The sequence below is a fragment of the Manacus candei genome, unplaced genomic scaffold (genome assembly GCF_025592945.1).
Source record: "Manacus candei isolate 608988 ecotype Guabito, Panama unplaced genomic scaffold, ASM2559294v1 h1tg000035l, whole genome shotgun sequence".
Taxonomy (NCBI): domain Eukaryota; kingdom Metazoa; phylum Chordata; class Aves; order Passeriformes; family Pipridae; genus Manacus; species Manacus candei.
The window spans coordinates 9,924,629-9,943,967 of NW_026138083.1; the positions used below are offsets into that span (position 1 = coordinate 9,924,629).

The 19,339-nt window shown below is 46.6% G+C and overlaps 1 protein-coding gene across 5 annotated transcripts in view; it reads right to left on the reverse strand.

Moving 5' to 3' along the window:
* Positions 1 to 19,339, reverse strand: part of SLC8A1 (solute carrier family 8 member A1) — a 113,027-nt gene that overhangs the window by 80,830 nt on the left and 12,858 nt on the right. The window lies entirely within an intron of this gene.

Below are 19,339 nucleotides of genomic sequence, written 5' to 3' on the forward strand. Positions count from 1 at the left end.
TAAAATTAGCAAGCCCGTATCATCAATTAGCTTTGAAGTATGATTGTCACGCTGTAGCATTAACAGCTCTGCTCTCCCAGGGATGTCTCAGCATGTCACACTCACAGCCACGTGTACAGCAGGGCACAGCATTCTGTAAATGCACAGAGACATCCCCCAGCCTCATGTGCCTGTGACGGCAGTTGGGAGTTATAAAGCACTATTAACTATTGCAAAGTCATGGGGTGACCCACTGCACTCCCACAGCAAAGCACTGCCAAGCTGAGGCAGGGCATTTTACAAGACACTCACTGGTGAACAGGGGAATGGTGTTTTCTGGTATTCAGGCTTGCAAAAATGAGAGCAGAAACAACTCCTGCATGAAAATGGACTTAGAAAATCAAAAGTCATTGAAACGTGTTGCTTCAGACTCTACCAGTGACTGTGACTTACCTTTTGTAAAGGAGTTCTACATTTCTTTTTGTTTTTGAGACCCCTCCCATGTGTCCTCCTGCAGCAGCAGGAAAGGAATGAACTGCAGAGCTTTACTCATAGAGGTGCTTCCTCCCCAGCGTGAAGCACACGGCCTAGCACAAGGTCCTTCTTCACAAACTGGAGCCTGGCTGGGATAGTGGCGTTTTCCTGTTTCCCTCCTCTGCTTTTAGCTGAATACTTGCTAACCTAACACCGCAGATGCCAGCTCTGTCCTCCCTTCCCCTTCAGCTTGCAAACTGTTGCCTACCTCACAGCTTTCAGGTTTACTGTAATGCTGGAAGAGTCTCTGCTTCTGGCTTTGCTGCGTGGTTGGCAGGGTAGCGATGTTGCCTCTTAGGTGAGACACAGAGTAGGGATGTAATAGCTTTGAGCTGAAGGAGGAAGATAAATATTAGAAAGAAATTCTTTACTGTGAGGGTGGTGAGGCACTGAAACAAGTCACATAAAGAGGTTTTGGATGCCACATCCCTGAAAGTGTTCAAGGTCAGACTGGATGGGGCTCTGAGCAACCTGGTCTAGTGGAAGGCAATCCCTGTCCATGGCAAGGGTATTGGAACCTAAACCATTCTATGATCCTATGGTTCTGTGATGTATGCTCAAAAACAGACAGGCTTGAAAAACAGCATTGCAGACTTTTCTTACAGGGAGGAAGAACAGGTTCATGGCCCCTGAAGAATCAACAGCTTTGGCCCTGTGATATTAAATACTTTCTCTCATCAAGACACTGCTGTTCACCGCAGAGATGGCGTCATGCTCAAAAGCAAAGAGCTGGCATTCCTGCTCTCAGTCTGCTGCATGTAGGCTTTTAACAGGTCACCCATAATGTTAATTGCAAACCAGTCAAATATTTTGCCAACATGTCTAAGCCTTGAGCTGGAGCTCACAATACTTGGACCTCATCAAGACATCAGCCTCTGCACAGGACATCTCATAGAGCAGTCCGACAGGCACGTGCCTCTCGGGTAGCCTTTCCTTTTCATTGCAGTTGAATGCCTTCCCATTATTTGCAACTGAGTTTCAAGAAAACAGAAGTGAACATCTCAATTAAAAAACAGAGACTATGACAGAAAAGTCAAATTTCCTTTTGTGAGATCTTACATGCTGTCCCAACCTGCTTATTGTTATTAGGCAAACAGCAGCAAATTCATTTCTGCATATGTCCCTGACATATGGGGTGTCAAAACCATGAGAACCATTTCTATTTCAATACAAACCCTCTTTTGCTTCCCTTTCTGTAACTCATGCTGTATCTCAGCAGGGCATGGTCATGAAACCACCAACCAACCAAATTTTGGTCTCAGTCAGCACCCAAGCAGCAGTAATGCCAGCTAGCTATGCCACAACAAATGGTGAGTTTCCAGGGTGGAAACAACCATCGGACACAGCAAACCTCTTTGCAGTGATGGTAAGCAAGGAGATGCAGGCTTGAGAACTGCTGTTTGAGATAGAACCCCCCCCCAGTAGCTTTTGCTGGTAATTACTATGCGTGGTAGTTGTTGTTATTATTATGCAGGCTGCATTATTTGGCTTATCTAACCAGTGCTGGTTCGTTCACAGCAGGAGCTCATCCTGCAGGCAGCACCAGGCTGTATACACGTGCACCACCACACATCCCAGTGCAGCCCGGGGTATGATTTATATCCCAGTAAAACACAGCTCATTTATTAATTTTTGACATCTGAGAACTAAGCCTGATGGACATCAGTTCTCTCTGCAGGGAGCCTGCAAGGCCAAACCAGGACCAACATTAGACTTGTGTAGGTACTCACAGCACATTTGGGGGCAGGATGACTCTGGCCCACTGGGTTTGAGGTAGGGTACAAGCCTCCTTCCCCTGAGTCCGTGACACTCAGAAGATGAGCACAGGAAACTGAAATGACGCGACAGAAGGAAGGCTGAGGTGGAAACAGGGACAGCATGATGAAAGCAAGCGGTCTCTGTGGGAAGAAGGGGTTTTCCAACCCCAGAGGAGGATAGGGTGTAGTAAGGAGAGACCTTGATGCCTGGTGACCCTTCTCAGCTTCCTTATGTGAGAGCTCCTTTGCTGCCAACCCTCATTCCACATGCCTTGGAAGCCTGGCTACCTCTGACTACCAGTGCACATTGCTCCCTGCCTGCGTGCCACTGCCAAACACGTGGTGCTTCAAACACTGCACAGGAAATGTGGAAGGACAGATCTGAAAAGGAAGGCACATCTGCTAGATATGCCCAGCCACAAGGTTGGAAAGGAAAAGGACCAACCCCCAAAAGAGCGCAGTGATATTTGCGTGCAGGCTCATTCAGCGCTCCCCAGGTGCATGAAGAGGCAAGAGCTGTACCCACTCTTTCATGTGAATATGCAGCATCCTCGGTAGAAATCTGAGTGTTACAAATATTTGCTGGATCTTCTCTCGACAGTTTCAACAGATATAACCCAGGGGTTTAGCTACTTGGGAAAACTCTTCAAGTTTATCTGTAGTCTTTTATACTCCTCTAGACTTCAAAAATGCACTGCCCTTGCAGCTGGTATTTTTGAGATTTTAAAAGAGCTCCCTTGCTGAAAGAGCAGCTGTAGAGCCTACCAACAGGAGCGGTGGCCAGATGATTAGCCCTCCTGCTTCAAGGCATTTTCAGCCCCAGTTGTGGTTCAGCTGGCTTCCCTCTACCAGGCTGCAGCCACCCTTGCAGCTCTTCCGGCAGAAAGAGGAATTATTCTCCCTTCACCTGGCAGGAGCTGCTCCCCAGGCCTCAGTGCCCACATTGACAAGGCAAAGGCAAATCAGCCTCTCGTTCCTGCCAATACATTTTCCTTTCTCCACTTGGCGGAGTCAGTCCCATTAACAAGATAATGAGAAGAAAGAAGTACAAGCCTGAAGAAAATCATCTCTGATGGGAGAATTTCAAAAGGCAGCCAGTTTCCAGAAGGCAAGAACCATTCTCCACATTAATTATCTACAGAGGTACAAGAAACTGGTTGACAATGAGAAATTAGGTAATAAAAGTTCTGATTTAACTCATTAAGGTTTCTGTTATGGCTCCAGGTATGTGTAGTCCCAGTGCATGCTGAATTTTATTTATGCCTGCATTGCAACCACCTTTGGAGAACACTGCTACAAGGCACAGAGCGAGTGAGGAAGAAATTGAAGGTAATTTTGTTCTGCAGCTCAAGAGATGTGAGCCATTTCCACTATCACAGTATGCAAGCAAACATCCACCTCCCTTACAATGTAACCTCCAGCAATGTGACTGTACCCCCACAGCAAGATCATGGCCCAGGGCCCTCCCAGCACAGTAAATCTCTGCAGGTCACTCAGTATTAGCACTGCAATGTCAACCTCTGTCATCAGGAACTGAAGTAGGCAAGACTGACATTCTATTTTGTACCAGGTGTCTTCTGTAAAACACAAGCCAACAATCCCTCTAAATCTATGTGGTTTCTCCTCTTCCAGCTTTTTTAATGAAAAGCAGGTATGCTTCTGTGGAGTTTCCAGTTTTCCTCACTTTCACTGAGAGTAGAAAATGCAAAAAGGTAGTTGTGGGGGAAAATCCTCAATCAAACATTTCCCAAGTTCCAGCTGTTGTAGGAACGACAACCAACACCCTCTGTCCCACTGGAAGGTAAGCCAAATTATCTTTACAGGCCATCCCTAGCAGCTTTGACTTATGTAGCTATGTTGTGCCAGTGGTTTAGACTAATTTGAGATGAAGCCTTTCTCTACAGCCTATCATTTGTGTTCTAAATTGGTGGCCTCCATCTCAAATAAAATCTACCTGCAGCCAGCAGAGACATCCCACAGAACAAAGGAGAAAACACTGCTCAAATGTCAAGGTCACCCAGGATTCCTGGACACACCAGTAGGCAGAGGAGGTCCTCAGGAGACCCAAGCTGAGATTTCCTGGGAGGGTTTTACTTTCTTGGATTTTGCCTCTCTTTGCCAAACTTGAAGAGAAATCCCTACACTGGTTCTCCTCATTTGCAATTGCCAGGGCTGCCTGATCTGCTCTGTAATGGGACCGATGAAGAAATGGAGGCAGGAGCAGGAGACAGCAATCCGTGTCCTGGCATGTCTTCAGACCCACTTTGCTCACACTGCAGCATGCCCCCACCCTTGGGAGGATATCCATGAGGGAAGGGCTTCCCCTTATGGGTCAGCAAATGTTGTGCCTTCTAACCCTCCCAGGGGTTTAAACTCAGCCAGTTAATCCTGGGTTTGTTACAGGGGTGACATAAAGTTGTCTGTCTCAGACTCTCCTTTGCCTACAGTAGATTCCCACCACCCCTTTGTGTTAATGACACACTGCTCTTTCTGTGTTAGAAGTCATTAGTGCAGTGGTGTTGGGGAGATTGCTGCCAAATCAAGGCCCATGCTCACAATAACTGGTGCAAAGAGAACATCATTTTACTTCATTTTTAATGACCCAAATGCAAGCCTAAAGCTACCCGCGTTCAAATGAGTTAGCTGAGCTCACTCATTCTCCTCTAATTAGCCCATGTGTCTAACCTCAAAAAGAAGTAAGTGAATAAAACTTATGCCACAAATCAAAGGGCCCTGTACCCAGCAAAGGCTGGAGGGCAGGCACTACTCCCCATGGGTGTTGGTGGAGATCACCACCATGCTGAGCTCTGGGTCTTTGCGACTTCCATCTGCTCCTTTGCAGCATTTTCCATCACATAACTAGGGTGCTAGAAGCAAATTCCTACTTGCAAAGAGCTGTTGGACGAGTTGCCTGATGATATATACCTTTTCAATCTATAGGCTTTTACAGAGAAATTGAGGTGCTGAAGTGTTGTTGCTTCACCTTCTGTCACAGTTGCTGTTAGCAGGGGTTTTCAAAACACTTGGTCTGAAATGCATCCCCTGCTTAAGTTTACGGTCTCCCCCCTGCAACCCTGAACTTCAATTAATTTCTTAGAGGCTTCCAAACTGGTTTATTCAGTTGCAGTTTTCCTGAAAGGTAAAGCTTTCTTCCCTAATTAAATCAGTACATTTCCCTTCATGTACAGCAGAGGAATTTTAAACCTCTACTCTAGCTGAGAGGGAATGGGTTAACACAATATTAAATATGGAACTCCTCATGTTATCTTTTTTTCTTTCCCTCTCTCACATGCATGTATCCATCCACACAGAGTGTGACTACCGAAATGCTGACAAGCAGCAGGCAAATTCAGATCAATTTAGTTCTCCTTTTACCATGCAAGTGATTTTTCTTGGCAAGGCCAGAAGTATTCTCTTTTCCTCGTTGCTTTTAACCTTTGCTGCCTAGAGCCAAGCCAGGGTTCTCCCTGCAAACACACTGAAGCTGAAACTTGTGCAATATCAGCTCAATGCATTTAAGATATGAATGTCAAACTCATTCTGCAGCAAGAGCCAAAGAGCTTTTTTTGAACTACCTGTTTGAAATTACCTGTTGCAAATGTGAACAGTACAGCTTTGCTCTAAGGTTTGGTGGGACAGGGGCCCTCTGAAGAGGACCCTAAGTACTTTGCAGCTCTGGAAGTGCTCAGCAGCAGCAGAGAGGAACCATTCATACGAACCATTGTGATTTTGGCCCCTCTCCTGCTCCTTCTTTTCCAATTTTCATCATGCATTCATCACCTTTTACCTCATCCCCATACATGAATTTCCCTCGTTGGTCTTCCACCTACTCTAATTGCTGAGGCATAAGCATATGCAGCCCTTAGGTATATGGGCACCTTGAGGTATATACATCCCTTTTGGAGATGGCTGCACTTGCTGTGTGAGTAAGCCCATCTACTCACACCAAGAGGAAAGGGCAATGGGGTGGTTTAGCTTTGTAGCTGAGCTGTGCAATAGCTGCAGGTGACAAATGAACTGTGCCTCTGTGAAGCAGAGCAGTGGCTGAAGAGTGCCACACTCTCTTTGATGTATAGGATTAAGTGCCTGTTTTTTAAACCCTGAGAGTCTGACTGTATTTTCCAGGTCATCTCTGGTTTATACAATGCGTGTGGCTAAGTGTTCAAGTAGGCTGCTGTGGCTCTCCCTTCTCACTGATGCTGGGCTCTGCTCTCCTCCATTTCACACCAGAAACCTAACACCCCAGCACAATATCAGCACACCTGGCCATGAGATTACAGTGATTGGGGGTGGAAATCAGCACTTCCTGTGCCCCACAACCACAGCCTGTCTGTCTTGCCCCTATGCTTGTGCCCACAGAGGCAACAGACATCACCTCTCAGAGGTTTCCTCCTGGCACTGCCAAGCCTCTTGTCCTGCCTCACAGCTGGCAGCTAATAGCTTCCCAGCATCTCCCCTAAAAATGCACTACTTCAGCAGTGTAATGAGCTCCCCAGGTTGAGTCTTTTACTGACTCCCCACAAATCACTGGAAGGACAAACTGCTGTTTTGGTTCATTAGCAAGTGTTTTGTAGAAATCTGTTTGTATATTTGCAAGAGACCAACATGCTCATTCATACTAATGTAGGAATACATGAATTGAGAAGCAACTTAAGCCTTCCAGCTCCTCTGGCCTTAAGCCTTCCAGCTCTGCAGGACTGGCAACAGACAGCAATTCTTCCCCCAAAGCATGGCAAATTCTTCTGTGGCACACCAAGGACCAGGCAGGGCACACTAAATAGTAGTCAGAATTTTTCTTAAAACCCCAGCTCTTGGAGCTCTGGGATTCAACAAGAAATTTAATTTTCACCTAAAACACAATGAGTGAAGCACACCCTGAGGTTTTAGCTCTTGGCACAGCAGAGGAGAACATCACCAGAAAGGCTCAGACAAATAAAATTAACCTCAATGGCACTGGCATCACTTTCAGGTCTTGTAACATTTTAAGCAGCTGTATCACCAGGGAAGCTGTTTGTGACAACATCACAGATGTGACTCATGGGCTCTGTGCATTGAAAGGAGAAAGGTTCTGTGCCGAACAGAATGTAGGGGCAAAGACCAGGCAAAAGACTGTTAAGGAAACATTCCTGTCTGACCATACAGGAGCCACTCTGGGAGTCACACATGCACCACCCAAGATTTAAACTGTTGGGACTGAAGCGCCTTCGCAGTGGGCAGCTCCAGTGAACCCACAGGTGCCCTGCTTGGCTCCCACCACACACCACACTCACTGTCAGACAAGATTCCCTCACGGGGTCGACCCCAGGTTTCCTGTAGCAGAGTCCTGGACGTCTGGATCAAGTAATTTAATCGTGGAGCAGGGACACCATAACAACTTGAGCTGGTGCCTCCAGGGTCAATGAAGGAACCCCTTGGCTTTTGTACCCTTACAGTCTGCGTGCCTCTTCCTCTCATGCTCTTTATACTCCTTACATGTGCCTCTTGGTCCAACGGTGATATTTGGTCTTGGGTCTTCTCACTGTTTATATGGGTTCTCTCAGACTCTCTGGGTGACTGGCAACCCCCTGGCCAGCGCTGAAGGTCCCAGTGCCCTTTGTCAGGCAACAGGTCAGCACCAGTTTATGGCCCCTTGCCTGAGGTTCCAGCCAACTTACCCCACCTGCAGCTCGCACCTTTTGCTAGGTGTGTTCCTGAACAAGGACAGGACACAAGGATGCAGGAAAAGGAACCCTAGCATTTCACTTGTGCTTTTTGAAGTTACTGCCTTCAGAGGGTAGAAGCCCTCTGGCACTTTATATTTACAAATTAAAACAGAGACCACTTCCTTTGGCACCCAAGGCTGAACTAAAAGCCTTCCTTAAGGCTTTGAAGTTGCTGAGGAAGAGGAATTTTGGAAAACTTCAGGCTGGTTCTGCAGTTCTACTCTGCCAAATTATATGAATCCATCCAAGCTTTTGGATGTTCTGCATTAATGCCCAGCAGCAGCTATGGGATAAAAGCTACTGCTGCAGTCCACAAAGCTTGCTATCTCGGCTGCAACAGTGCAATAGGGAATGTTAAAACATAAGGCAGGCACTTTACAGGGAAACCAAATGGCCCTCCTGGATTGAAGAGGACAGGTGAAATGATCAGAAGTCAGGGACTATGTACATGAAGCAGCAAAGGAGCTGGGAGAGGAAGTAGCTGCTTTAAAGCCTAGAGGGAACTTGAAGGAAAAAAACCCAAGGTAACTTTGCAGGATTTGTGGAGCATAGGGGAACATCAGCATGGTCCTCCCTGGAGATACCAGGACACTCCTAGCTGGTAGGCACAGGGGCAGGAGGTTTTGCTCCTGTGTGTTGGGAGAAAAGGGCACAAAGATTGTTTATCTTTCTCAGACTAAGTATTTACAACCCTCTCCAACCTTCCCAACGTTATTAGGATAGCCTCTCCTTGCATGGGTGTCTGCAATGGTCTTGCTCAGCTGCATGTAAGAGCAGAGCAATCTCCCTTTCAGTTCCAAAGATTTGGGTTCCCATTACCTGCTCTGAGAGAGGGAGGACATCACACAGGCATGAGGAGACAGTGGGCCAAGGGAATTTTCCTAGCTCTTCTCTTTAGGTGTGTTTCGCAGGTAAAGTTTGGTAAGCACAGCTCCTAGCCCACTGCTACCTTCAGATCTGTTCATTAGCACCTTTCTGAGGGCTTTCCAAGACTGCCAGTTCTCAAGGGGCTGAGATACGGTGTTTTAATTGTATATAATTAAATACTACTCCCTTATCTAGATTTCAAAGTTTACTGTTGGGGCTTTGGTACCAATGCTCTCTTCCCTCTAATTAGCTTCCTTAATCTGTGCAGCCTTGCTTCTTCCCCCAGGGGGACAGGGCTCTCCTGAAGGGAAGCTTGGTTTGCATCTAATTATTAGCAAAGGACACGGACAGCAGGCAAGCAGTGGCCCTATCCCAGATATCCCTTGTGAGCAAAGAGCCCAGAGTGAGTGGCCACAGGGAACCTGTGAAGGTCTTTCTGCTCCATTTGTAGGTTGCTTTGCATGCCATCCCATCACATGTTTGTGGCAGAAGACCATGCAGGATGGGTGCCACCTGACTGAAGTGCAACTCTCATGATGGACACTTTTGCTTCGCTAGCACATAACAACAGAAGAGGAAGAGTTGCCAAGACCTCATCTGACCCAACGTGTCCTGAAAGAGACATTACATCTGGTGTCATTTTGGGCAATGTCTTCTAAGCTGTTCCCTGCTGTCAACAGAGGTCACCCACTCCTGCAAGCTCCTTCTGAGTGGACCCTCCTGTACTACGAGGAAATTTTCCTGCTGACTAATCTGAATTGCTTCTGCTGCTTCCTCAAGACCCTGAAGACACAGAGAATGTCTTATTGCCCTTTACCAAGCTCAAGGCTTATATCTTCCCTATACCTCTCCCTAAATTAAACAGCACCAGTTGTTGTAGTTTCTCACCTTGGGTCACGTTTCTCAGATCACCAGTCATTTTATGTGCTTTCCATTGGACTCTTAACCTCTTCAGTGTTCAGATTGCTCAGAGCTGGACACAGCTGAGCAGAGAGCACAAGGATGGCTACCCCCCACTTGAATATCTTCAAGATGACATCTGTCTTATTCATTGCAAGAGCATGATGTTGTGAGCTCAGATTTGGCTGCCAGGTCATAACAGCACCCCCTCAACTTGGTTGTTCCCCTCCCACTTGAATTTGTGCATAAGACTATTCTTGCACAAACACTTTACAGTGTCTTCTCTTCAAACTAATTCACGGCCCATCTCTGTAAATCCCCATCTGACCTTTCATAAACACTTCCAACCTCTATACGCTTTCTATCTGCAAGTTAAAACACCAGTTTTCTCTTTCCCATGCCCAACAAGCTCTGTTCCAGGACACAAACCTACTGAACACCTTTTCACCCCTATCCAATGACACATTTCTCTTTCCAGACAGGTTAGATCCCATCACCCCAGTGGCCCATTTAGCCAGGTCTTCCTTATGACAGTACTGAACTAGGCAACATTACAAGCCCTTCTGAAGCTCAGTGATATGATGACACTGCTTCTCCCTTACCCAAAAGACTAGCATAAAAGGAAATTAGGTTGGCTTGATAAGACTTGTTCTTGACAAATATATGCTGGCTGTTATTCATCTCCTTGTTATCTTTGAGGTACTTACAAATAATGTGTTGATTTATTCTAGGCTCATTTAGGTACAAAAACAGACCTAATCTAGCTGAGCTGCTTTTGAAGGCAGCTTCTGAGCTTGCCTGCACGTCACCTATTGCCTATGAAACCTTCCAGAGGGACTGCTAAGAGTCCCTCATGCATTCCCCTCATAACGTGAGGCTAGATTTCAGTATGCCTTCTGGGTCTGGGGACAGGCAGATTCCATCATCTTTTTCCTACACCTGCAGGCCTCATCAACACAAACATCCACTGCTTCTCAGTAGAATCTGTTGTTGAGCTACCTTCCCCTTCTCTGTCTGCATTGCTAAGGCATGAATGTCCAGAATATCTCCTTCCCATCTAATTCTTGTCCGGTTCATGCTCAGACTGATTCTGACCCAACACTCCCACGCTGCTCTGTTACAATCCTCCCTACTAAACTGACCCATTTTCAGGTTTCTGTATGATTTTTCCTGAGTTCCAGGTCACTGGAGAGCTCCTGAGTCAGGTAAATCTCCTGCTATGCTTCCCTCCCTTTCCCCTGTGGTAGGATGATTTGTGCCCGGGGCATTAATACTGACTTTGTTTACATTATTTTTACCCTATGCAGGGGCGATATCTTATTCCCCTAGGTTCTGTCACATACCCAGGCTAAGCTGAGGAGGAAGATAAATTTCCATAACCAAACCTAAAGTGTGAATGGAAATCTACTGCACCAAGCAAACACTTGGTTCCTGTGCAGACTCTGGTGCCAGGTAAAACCTGCTCCCTACCTGCTTGAGCCAAAGTAACAAGTTTTGTCTCAGATCAAGGCTCCTCTTCTCAATGAAACCAGGGTGTCTCTCCCCTGCTCACTGCAGCTCGATTCATTCCAGACTCCCTGCAGAACTGAGTTTTTTTCTGCCTTATATGCTGTGACAGGGCTGTGAATTTGTGTGAGAGCTGTGCAGCGTGAGGACAGCAGAGCTGGGCTGCACAATGGCATTGCTGAGAGGGAAGGGAGGGCTGTGGCCGAGGGCGCACAGCTCCTCGGAGCACAATGTCCACAGTGTCCAGACAGGCGTGTTGCTTGCCCTTATCTAAAGCCATGCCAGGATAAGTCATCTGTCACAACACTGGTGAGAGCAGTGCTCAGGATGCATGAAGGTTTTGGGGCAGAAGATGGCAGAGCCACGGCCACATGACCTGCACAGAAATGGGGGGGTGCAAGTGCCAGGGGGAAGGGCAGGGATGCCTGCACATATTGAGGAGCTGAGAGCCTGCCTGGGAAGTTTGAGGGGCTGATGAGTGTGCTAATAGATCAATCCAAATTGTTAGTGAAGATTCAACATATAACTATTTTGTTCTTTAGGATGATGTTTACTGATAAATTAAAACACGAACACGCAGGCACATCTCAAAATGAGTTTCTTACTAGGAAGCAAGCAACCGAGTTGAGAGCAAAAGAGCTCAGAGCAAATCAATCCTTTTTTGTGCATTTGTTTTCTTCTGGACCCAATAAAAAAACTTCATGTCCTTCTTATGTCCCAGCCAGTGAGACAACAGCTTTGCCACCTGGTGACAGTGCATCTGGCCCTTGGGACAAGGGTCTCCGCAGGGCGTACTGGTCTTGTGGTTGAATTAGAGCCATATTGCATGACCCCAAAATAGCACAGTGTGTGACTAGTGCACACCAGTGTTTTAACAGGAGCAAATAACCAGAGGAATCACTCAAGCCCTCCAACCTGCAAAGAAGCTTGCTGACAAGAATGCCATAAAACTTCAACCACCTCTAAAAAAACCCCCACAGGTAGTATCTCTGCACTGAATTCCACTCAGTTGGTCCCCACCCCTGTTTTCAGCCACCTGAGAGATCTGCACTCTGAGGACCTTCCCCTGGACAGGACTTTGCTCTGATGGGGCAGGCATATGCCATCAGTTCCATCTTTCTCCTTCCAGCACCCAATTCACAGGGATCCAGCCATACCCCCATCTTTGTTGCTGCTTTGTTTCCCATTGCCAGACACATTTTATTGTTACTTTGATTGTGTAGGAAGGAGTCCAGACATTATGGAAATGGAGCCATATAGGGACTGGATGGAGGAGGCCCATGCTGGTTACCCTCTCACACAGCAGTGGGAATATTTTCTCTCTTACACTGAGATATTTTTAAAACGGAGAATGCCGTTATTATTTGTTGTCACCCAGGATCCAGCATTGCCATTCTTGGAAACCAGCACAAAGCCTCAAATGTCATTGTCAGAAACTTCATTAGTATAGTTTTTGATATCTCCCAAGATGTCCTCAGGCTAAATGGCATTTATGACTTGGAGAGGGCTGACCTTAACTCCAGCCATGCCCGAGACTGCAAAAAAGAGAACACACCCAGTAGTACCAGCACAGCGAGGCCGTGCACCCAGCATTGCAAACACTGTGGCTGTGTAAGACTGTTAATCAACGCTCCTCGTCTGAGAGCACTGAAGAAACACAGGTGGTTTGGCAAGACCAGACTGTGAAGGTTAAACTAAAATCGTTATCCTATGGTGCTGGAGAACAGGGAAAGGAGCAGAGAGAAGGCATAGGATAGGTGACTTTTCCCTTGCATGGCAGCAGCGATGTGCATGTCCTTGCTAGTGAACACATGATTTTGTCCCTGGTGTGAGCAATGCCAGTAGAGACATATACAAGCCAGATCCAGGCATGGAAAACTGTGCATCGCCTCTGGAAGGCCTGCCTGACAAGGGCAGAGCAACATCACATCCCCCCGTCAGCAGAGAGCTGCCTGATCGTGCTCTATCTGCCTGCAGCATGTGGGATGATGCCTCTGGGCTCAGCCTCTCCCTCTGAGGAGGGTCTGCTTCTGACTCAGTCAGTTGTCTGGCAGGTCCAGCTTCTCTCTGTTTGGCTTTGGATAACAGCAGATGTTTCTCTGCCCATCTGCTTGGATGCCGTCTGTGGTCAGCTGTCTGCTTTTTGTTCTGTCACTCTCATTTTAAGCCCACAAATTCAGCCCCGCTGCTGCAAGAATACCGAGTGCCATCCACTGAGTTCAAACTTGAGGGCAAACTCACAGAGGAAAGAAGTCTATTCCCAAGCCAGATGCACAACTTGAGCTGCACTTGCATCAGGGTCCCGTGTACTAATGAATTACCTCTCCCTGTTCAAGGTTTTGCCACAGCAATGGATCCCATGTGCACAGGAGGGAGAGGGGGGGATGACGGCTCTGTTGACAAAACCTGAATATCACTGCTGGTGCCAATGCTGCTGCCAGCAGTGCTCAAGCACACGCCAGGGAAAGAAGGGTCTGCAAAGGGGGACAGGACTTCTCCTATCCCCCATTCTTGTCTCCCCAGCACGGAGCTGTGCAGCAGTGCTTCGCTCCAAGAAAACTTTCCCATGCCAACAGGCTTTGCTAGGGTTGTTGTTTTAATTTTTAAAACAAGCCTAGATCCTGCGTTTTAGAAATTACTACAATGCATTTAATAGGTAGCCTTTTCATAAAGGAGCACAGTGGATGTGTACACAGGCCCTGATGAAGCTAATAACTACCTCTCAATGGCTTTCAGGGAGTTATTACATATTTAAGATCCAAGCTCCCTTAATCAACCACAGAGATGCAGCTGGCAGCAGTAAATTGCCAACAACAGTTCATTACAAATAAGGAAACATTGGTTTTTCAAGGACAAAAACTGTGTCAGTTGTTCAGCGAGAGCTAACCACTCTTGTCCTCACCCCTCTCCCCTGCCTCATTCACCCCCAGTGATGTACTGGCACAACTTGCTTCATCCAGTGACACAACTCTGCTGCCTAAGCCCCTCCACAGGACACATCACCAAATCAAGTTCCTAGATTTCCTGACTTATTTGGGCAAACAGCACAGTCTGCAGCATCCCATGCTCACCCTCCCCAAGCACACCACAGGCAGGACTTTTCCTACCACACCATCATGACATGTGACAGGAGCAGACCCACTGGCTCTTGCTCCAGGGAGCAGAGGACCAGATCAAGCCATGAGACGCTTGGAGACACAGCTGCAAGTACATGCTTCACAGGCTTGAGACCTGTCTTGGGCACAGCACAGCGGGAAGGTCTGTTAACAACACGTGTTCACACCTCATTTCCTTGATGCCTCCTAACAGAACTGTGTGGGGTTGTCCACGCAGTTTAAGAGATATGCCCATAGCTGGGAGATATTAAGTCATGTTCAGGAAAGACTAAACATTGTTTGAATTAAGAGGAGAAAAAGAAAAGACAGCCCTGTTATAGCTGCATCTTCCCTTCTTAAGAAGGAACAACCAACTTTTGGCCTTCAGGAACCAAAGCAACGATTCATTTCAGACCCAGTGAATTTTCCTCCTCAAAACTCCCCTGGAAGGGGAAACAGGCCCCCATGCCATGCCCCAGCGTGGAGCAACACACCTAATCAGACCCCTGCTGTGGGCCACAGCCAGGGTCACCTTCCATAAGCTGGACTTCTACTGGGTGGACCAGGAGCACCAAAGATTCAAGCTCTAGATCCAGGTGGCCATATTTGTACTGCCTGCAAATCCCACTGTGACAGGCAAGACTTCCAGTGGTGAGGGGAAAACACTCTCTAAACCCCAAGCTGGGCTCTGGAAGTAGGCCAGGTAAGAGTTTAATCTTTGTTTGCTCTCTTTTGATATCTCACACTGTGCTGCCAGATATTAACCCTATGCAAGTTGGGGCTGTTCAGTGAGGGGATGCACATTGGTCCAGCCAAACAAAGTGGGACCACAGAGAGCAGGAGAATGTGCCCAACAATGAAACCTTCAAAGGGGAATGTTTGTTTGCTTCCCCTTCAGCCTGGTTTACAGCTGTGTCTCTGCCACAGCAGAAGACACCCTGCTCTTCAACTGTATCCTACTGCAAGGCTGCCCATGCTGAAGGCTTTATTTTTTTTTTTCTCTGAAGCTGCAGGCTGTAGGTGCAAAACTGACATAGAGGGGTCTCAGGGCTGAGTCAGGATATTGCTTTTGCTGTTTCTTTAGAAATACCTCACCCAACTTCTTTTGGAAAAGAAAAGGGGTACTTAAAAAAGCAGTACCACTTGGTTCCCCTCCTGCCACAATCTACATTTACTAACATTGATGTTTTTAAAGGGCTCTTGGGAGCTATGTGATTTCTGGGGACACTTTCCCTAAAAAAATCAGAGGATTTAGCTGGTGTTTTTTTCTCTCTTAGGATTCAACTCCTAGATTTATGCTTCCAGAGAAATACCGAAGCTGACTTGGGCAAGTCAGATTCAGTGGGCATCTCTGCCACTTCCTAAACCTGCAGCAGACATCTCTTATAAAAACAGCTAAACTGTATACTACGAACCGTGAGATAATTTGACATAAGATTTTCCAAGCATTTATAGGTGTGAATGCATTGGTGAAATACAAGTTTGATTGGTTGTCCACATAACTGTATGTGCCATCTTCCTCACTGACATTAATGCAGTAAAAACTTTTCTTTTAGGGTGGTGTGTGCAAACATCTGGAACGCAGATTGTAACAGATCTCTAGTTATCTCTGAATGTTACCTCTAAAAAAAATTACAATTTTTTGAATACGAAAGAACACACTGTTTCCATATAGCTTTGCAGTCACCTCTGGAAGAGGTACCCCTCCTGATGCTCCAAGATAGAAAGGAGAAGAACTGATGGGATATCAGCTGAGAGGAGTGCTTCCTTCTCTAATATAGGAAACTGGACTTCTTTTGAATTATTTACCATTCAGTCAGGAGATAAAAATAGCCTGGCTAGATGAACCAGGGACCTCTTCTATGATCACAATAGCTGTAGTAGGCGAGTGGACAGGAAGAGCCTACAACTACACATCTCCATGTTCTCATCAAGAAAGCTTTAGTTGTTAATGGAGACGCAAGACAAGGCTAGAATCACCTTGTTGAGGATGGTCCCAGAGGGAAGGCTCTCTCTTACACTTTAAATCATAGTACCTTGTCCTACAGCAATGTCTCAGAGCCCCAGGGACCAGTGCAGCACCACAGAGACTGACCTTGCTGAACCCCAGTCAAACATCTTAAGCTTTCCCACACAGCTTGGAACAATTTGTCATGAAAACACAGGTAACCCCTTTGCAAAATGCATTTAAATGCTGTTTCTTTCACTTGGTAATATGCATCCACTGAACACACAAGCTGTGTTTCAGGAACAAGGAGCAGAAAAGCATCACTCCAAGAGGCATAGCTGGCATAAAATGTTCCACAGGAGAACCAGCATCTTCTCCACTACATATCTTTTTTGGTAGCCTCAGAAAGAGATGTTTGTTTAAACGAATGAAGTAGCATGGCTTCGGCAGTTAAACAGCTATTTTGTGTACTCTGGGAAGGGGGACATCAACACACTGCCAAATGGGAAAGTCTCTCTGGACACTGCAAACAAACAACAAATTACGTAATTAGGCTTTTTTGGAACTAGAGGAAGGTCTCCAGAAGATCAGGGTCCTTCCAGCGCTTTCTAATTTTACTGGGACTTACCAGCAAGCCAGCCTTCTAATAATAAAGGCTTGCGAATGCTTTTCTTTTATCTTCGTGTCTCCCGGTACTGCCCTACCTTTGTTATTAGTGCCCCAGAAAAACACATCTTACTCAATTTTACCGAGCTGATTGATACAGACCTGAATGGCAGAGCTGAAGAGGCACTAAAGACCTTTAGAAAGGGCAGCAAAGACATCTCTTGGCCACCAGAGCATGGGAAAACCTGAAATTTTAGAACTCTGTTGAATCCAATGTGCTAGGGAATTGCACCACTCTACGTAACTGTGATTTAGCTAAAGCACGGCACTATCAAGCAATGACAGAGTAAACAGGCTGTAGCTCTATAATCCACATATTGTGCTAGCATATCTTCTTTATTTCCATTGGAGTAAATTCTTCCAAGGGAGGATGCCTGTAAGCAGCAGCTCAGTGTCAGGACCACTCAGCCTCTGTGCTGCAGGGCTGCCCTAAATTTGTGCCCAAGCAAACATGGGCCTGCAGGAAATCTTCTGCAAGTCAGATTGTACCATCCAACACCTGAACATGGACTGTAGCACCTAAGTTTTAGACTAGTATCTACTGCCTTTCAGATACAGATTGGAATATGTACTATGAGTTTCATTCTGTGCATGTCCTCTCCCACCTGAATGCAGAAAGCCCTTTAGTCAATACCTGGCCCTGTAGTCACCATCTCCTTATGCACCATTCCCCAAGCATCTGTACCACACTGTGAACTCCTAAAATGGTGCTTCCTATGTATCGTCCCTCCCTGTGATTACAGGGAGAGACAGTTCAAAGGCAATAGAGATATGATGGCATCTGCACAGAAAAAACCACACTGAAGTTTCTAAGAAAGCTGTTTTCCCCTGTTTTGTGCCTGCAGTGCACATTCTGACAGCCAGTAAAAAGAGGAAGGAGGAGGCTTGCTGCCCTGGTGAGGGCACACCAGCACACCCCAGGAGGCCAGGCAGCAGACCCAACAGGATGTGGTCAGCTCATTTCCAGCACACCCCTTGGTTACTGCCCTGTTGGCAAAAGTCAGCAGTGGATAGTGTAGTGGAGGGAAAGCCACCACCAGAGGCAGTAGGCACAGCAGTGCCAGGGAGAAGGCATCACCATCTCACTGCACAACACCACATCACAGACTGAGCACCAACAGACAGCACGGACAGGGGTCTTGGATGAAGGACAGCACAGAGATCCTAACCAGAGTGGTGGATACAAGATAAGGGGGAGTCCCAGCCCCTCTGAGCACAGTTGCAGAGCCTGTGTGTTTGGCCTGCCATGTAAACATGTCACATCCCATGGGAACTGAGAACAAATGTCAAAATCTAACTACTAGTAACCCAGTTTTGCTAGTGCTGAGTGACCTGGATAAAAACTAAAGAGCCTTTGGGAGATATCCTTATAGCCTAGTTCATTGCATCTCTGCAGACAACTCCCTGCTTCTCCCCAAATGGGAAAAAATATAATCAAATAACTGCATTCCATTTACTACAGTTATCATTCAGGAACCAAGAAGTATGTGCTCTTGGCCCTTGTGTGAGCAACATGCATGTTCTGGCCTCCAGATTGCTGGAGCTCTGAACTTCTTGCTCAGTTTTTCCTGAGAAGTCAAAATGCCAACTGGTATAAATCCTTTTTTCTCCCTCTTACTTTAAGAAGTTTTATGAAGAAGTTTTATTCTCCCTCTGCACACACAGCAGATACAGGTAACAGACAGAACACAAAGACTGCTCTTGGCACTTGTCATGGGTCCGTCTCAGCTCCCAAGAGACCAGTGGTATAATACATAACAGTCAAGCCAACAGTTAGCTCTTCTCCAACACAGCAGTGCCCTTTATCAGTGACTGCTTTAAGTTCTATGCGGTGGTTTTGTGCTACAGAGATAAGTCCCTGTTGGCAGGGATTGATCTGCAAACACAAGACTTTGCTGTAGGAACAGCCTCAGGCTGGAATAACAGGACTCCCAATGCCTGCTCCTCTCAGAACACCAGCTGGGCAAGGAAATGTCTTCATGACATACCAAAGGATAGATGTTTTCTACCACGATTTATTGAGCTAGTTTATATTCTCCACATAATGTAATAAGGCTACAGCACTACTAATTTTTTCACCATCCACAGAGCAACACTTTGGAGTGGCCTCCAACAGCTTTCAGCCTCTTTTTCACTTTCAAGCAGCCAAATGTGGTTGCAGTTGCATCCTAACCATGTGACTTCCCTACATGACAGCATTTTTTCAAGACGTATTGGACAATGATCCAGGCCTACAGCCTTTAGAAGAGGAGGAGGTAAAGTGACCTTCAACAAAGCCCTGAGCAGTAGAACAGACTGTGGCCCAGTCCCGGATGGGACTGACATGACCCTCAACAGGAAAGAAGAAGTAGGTACCACAATTTATATGTTCAGTTTAAGCCCTTC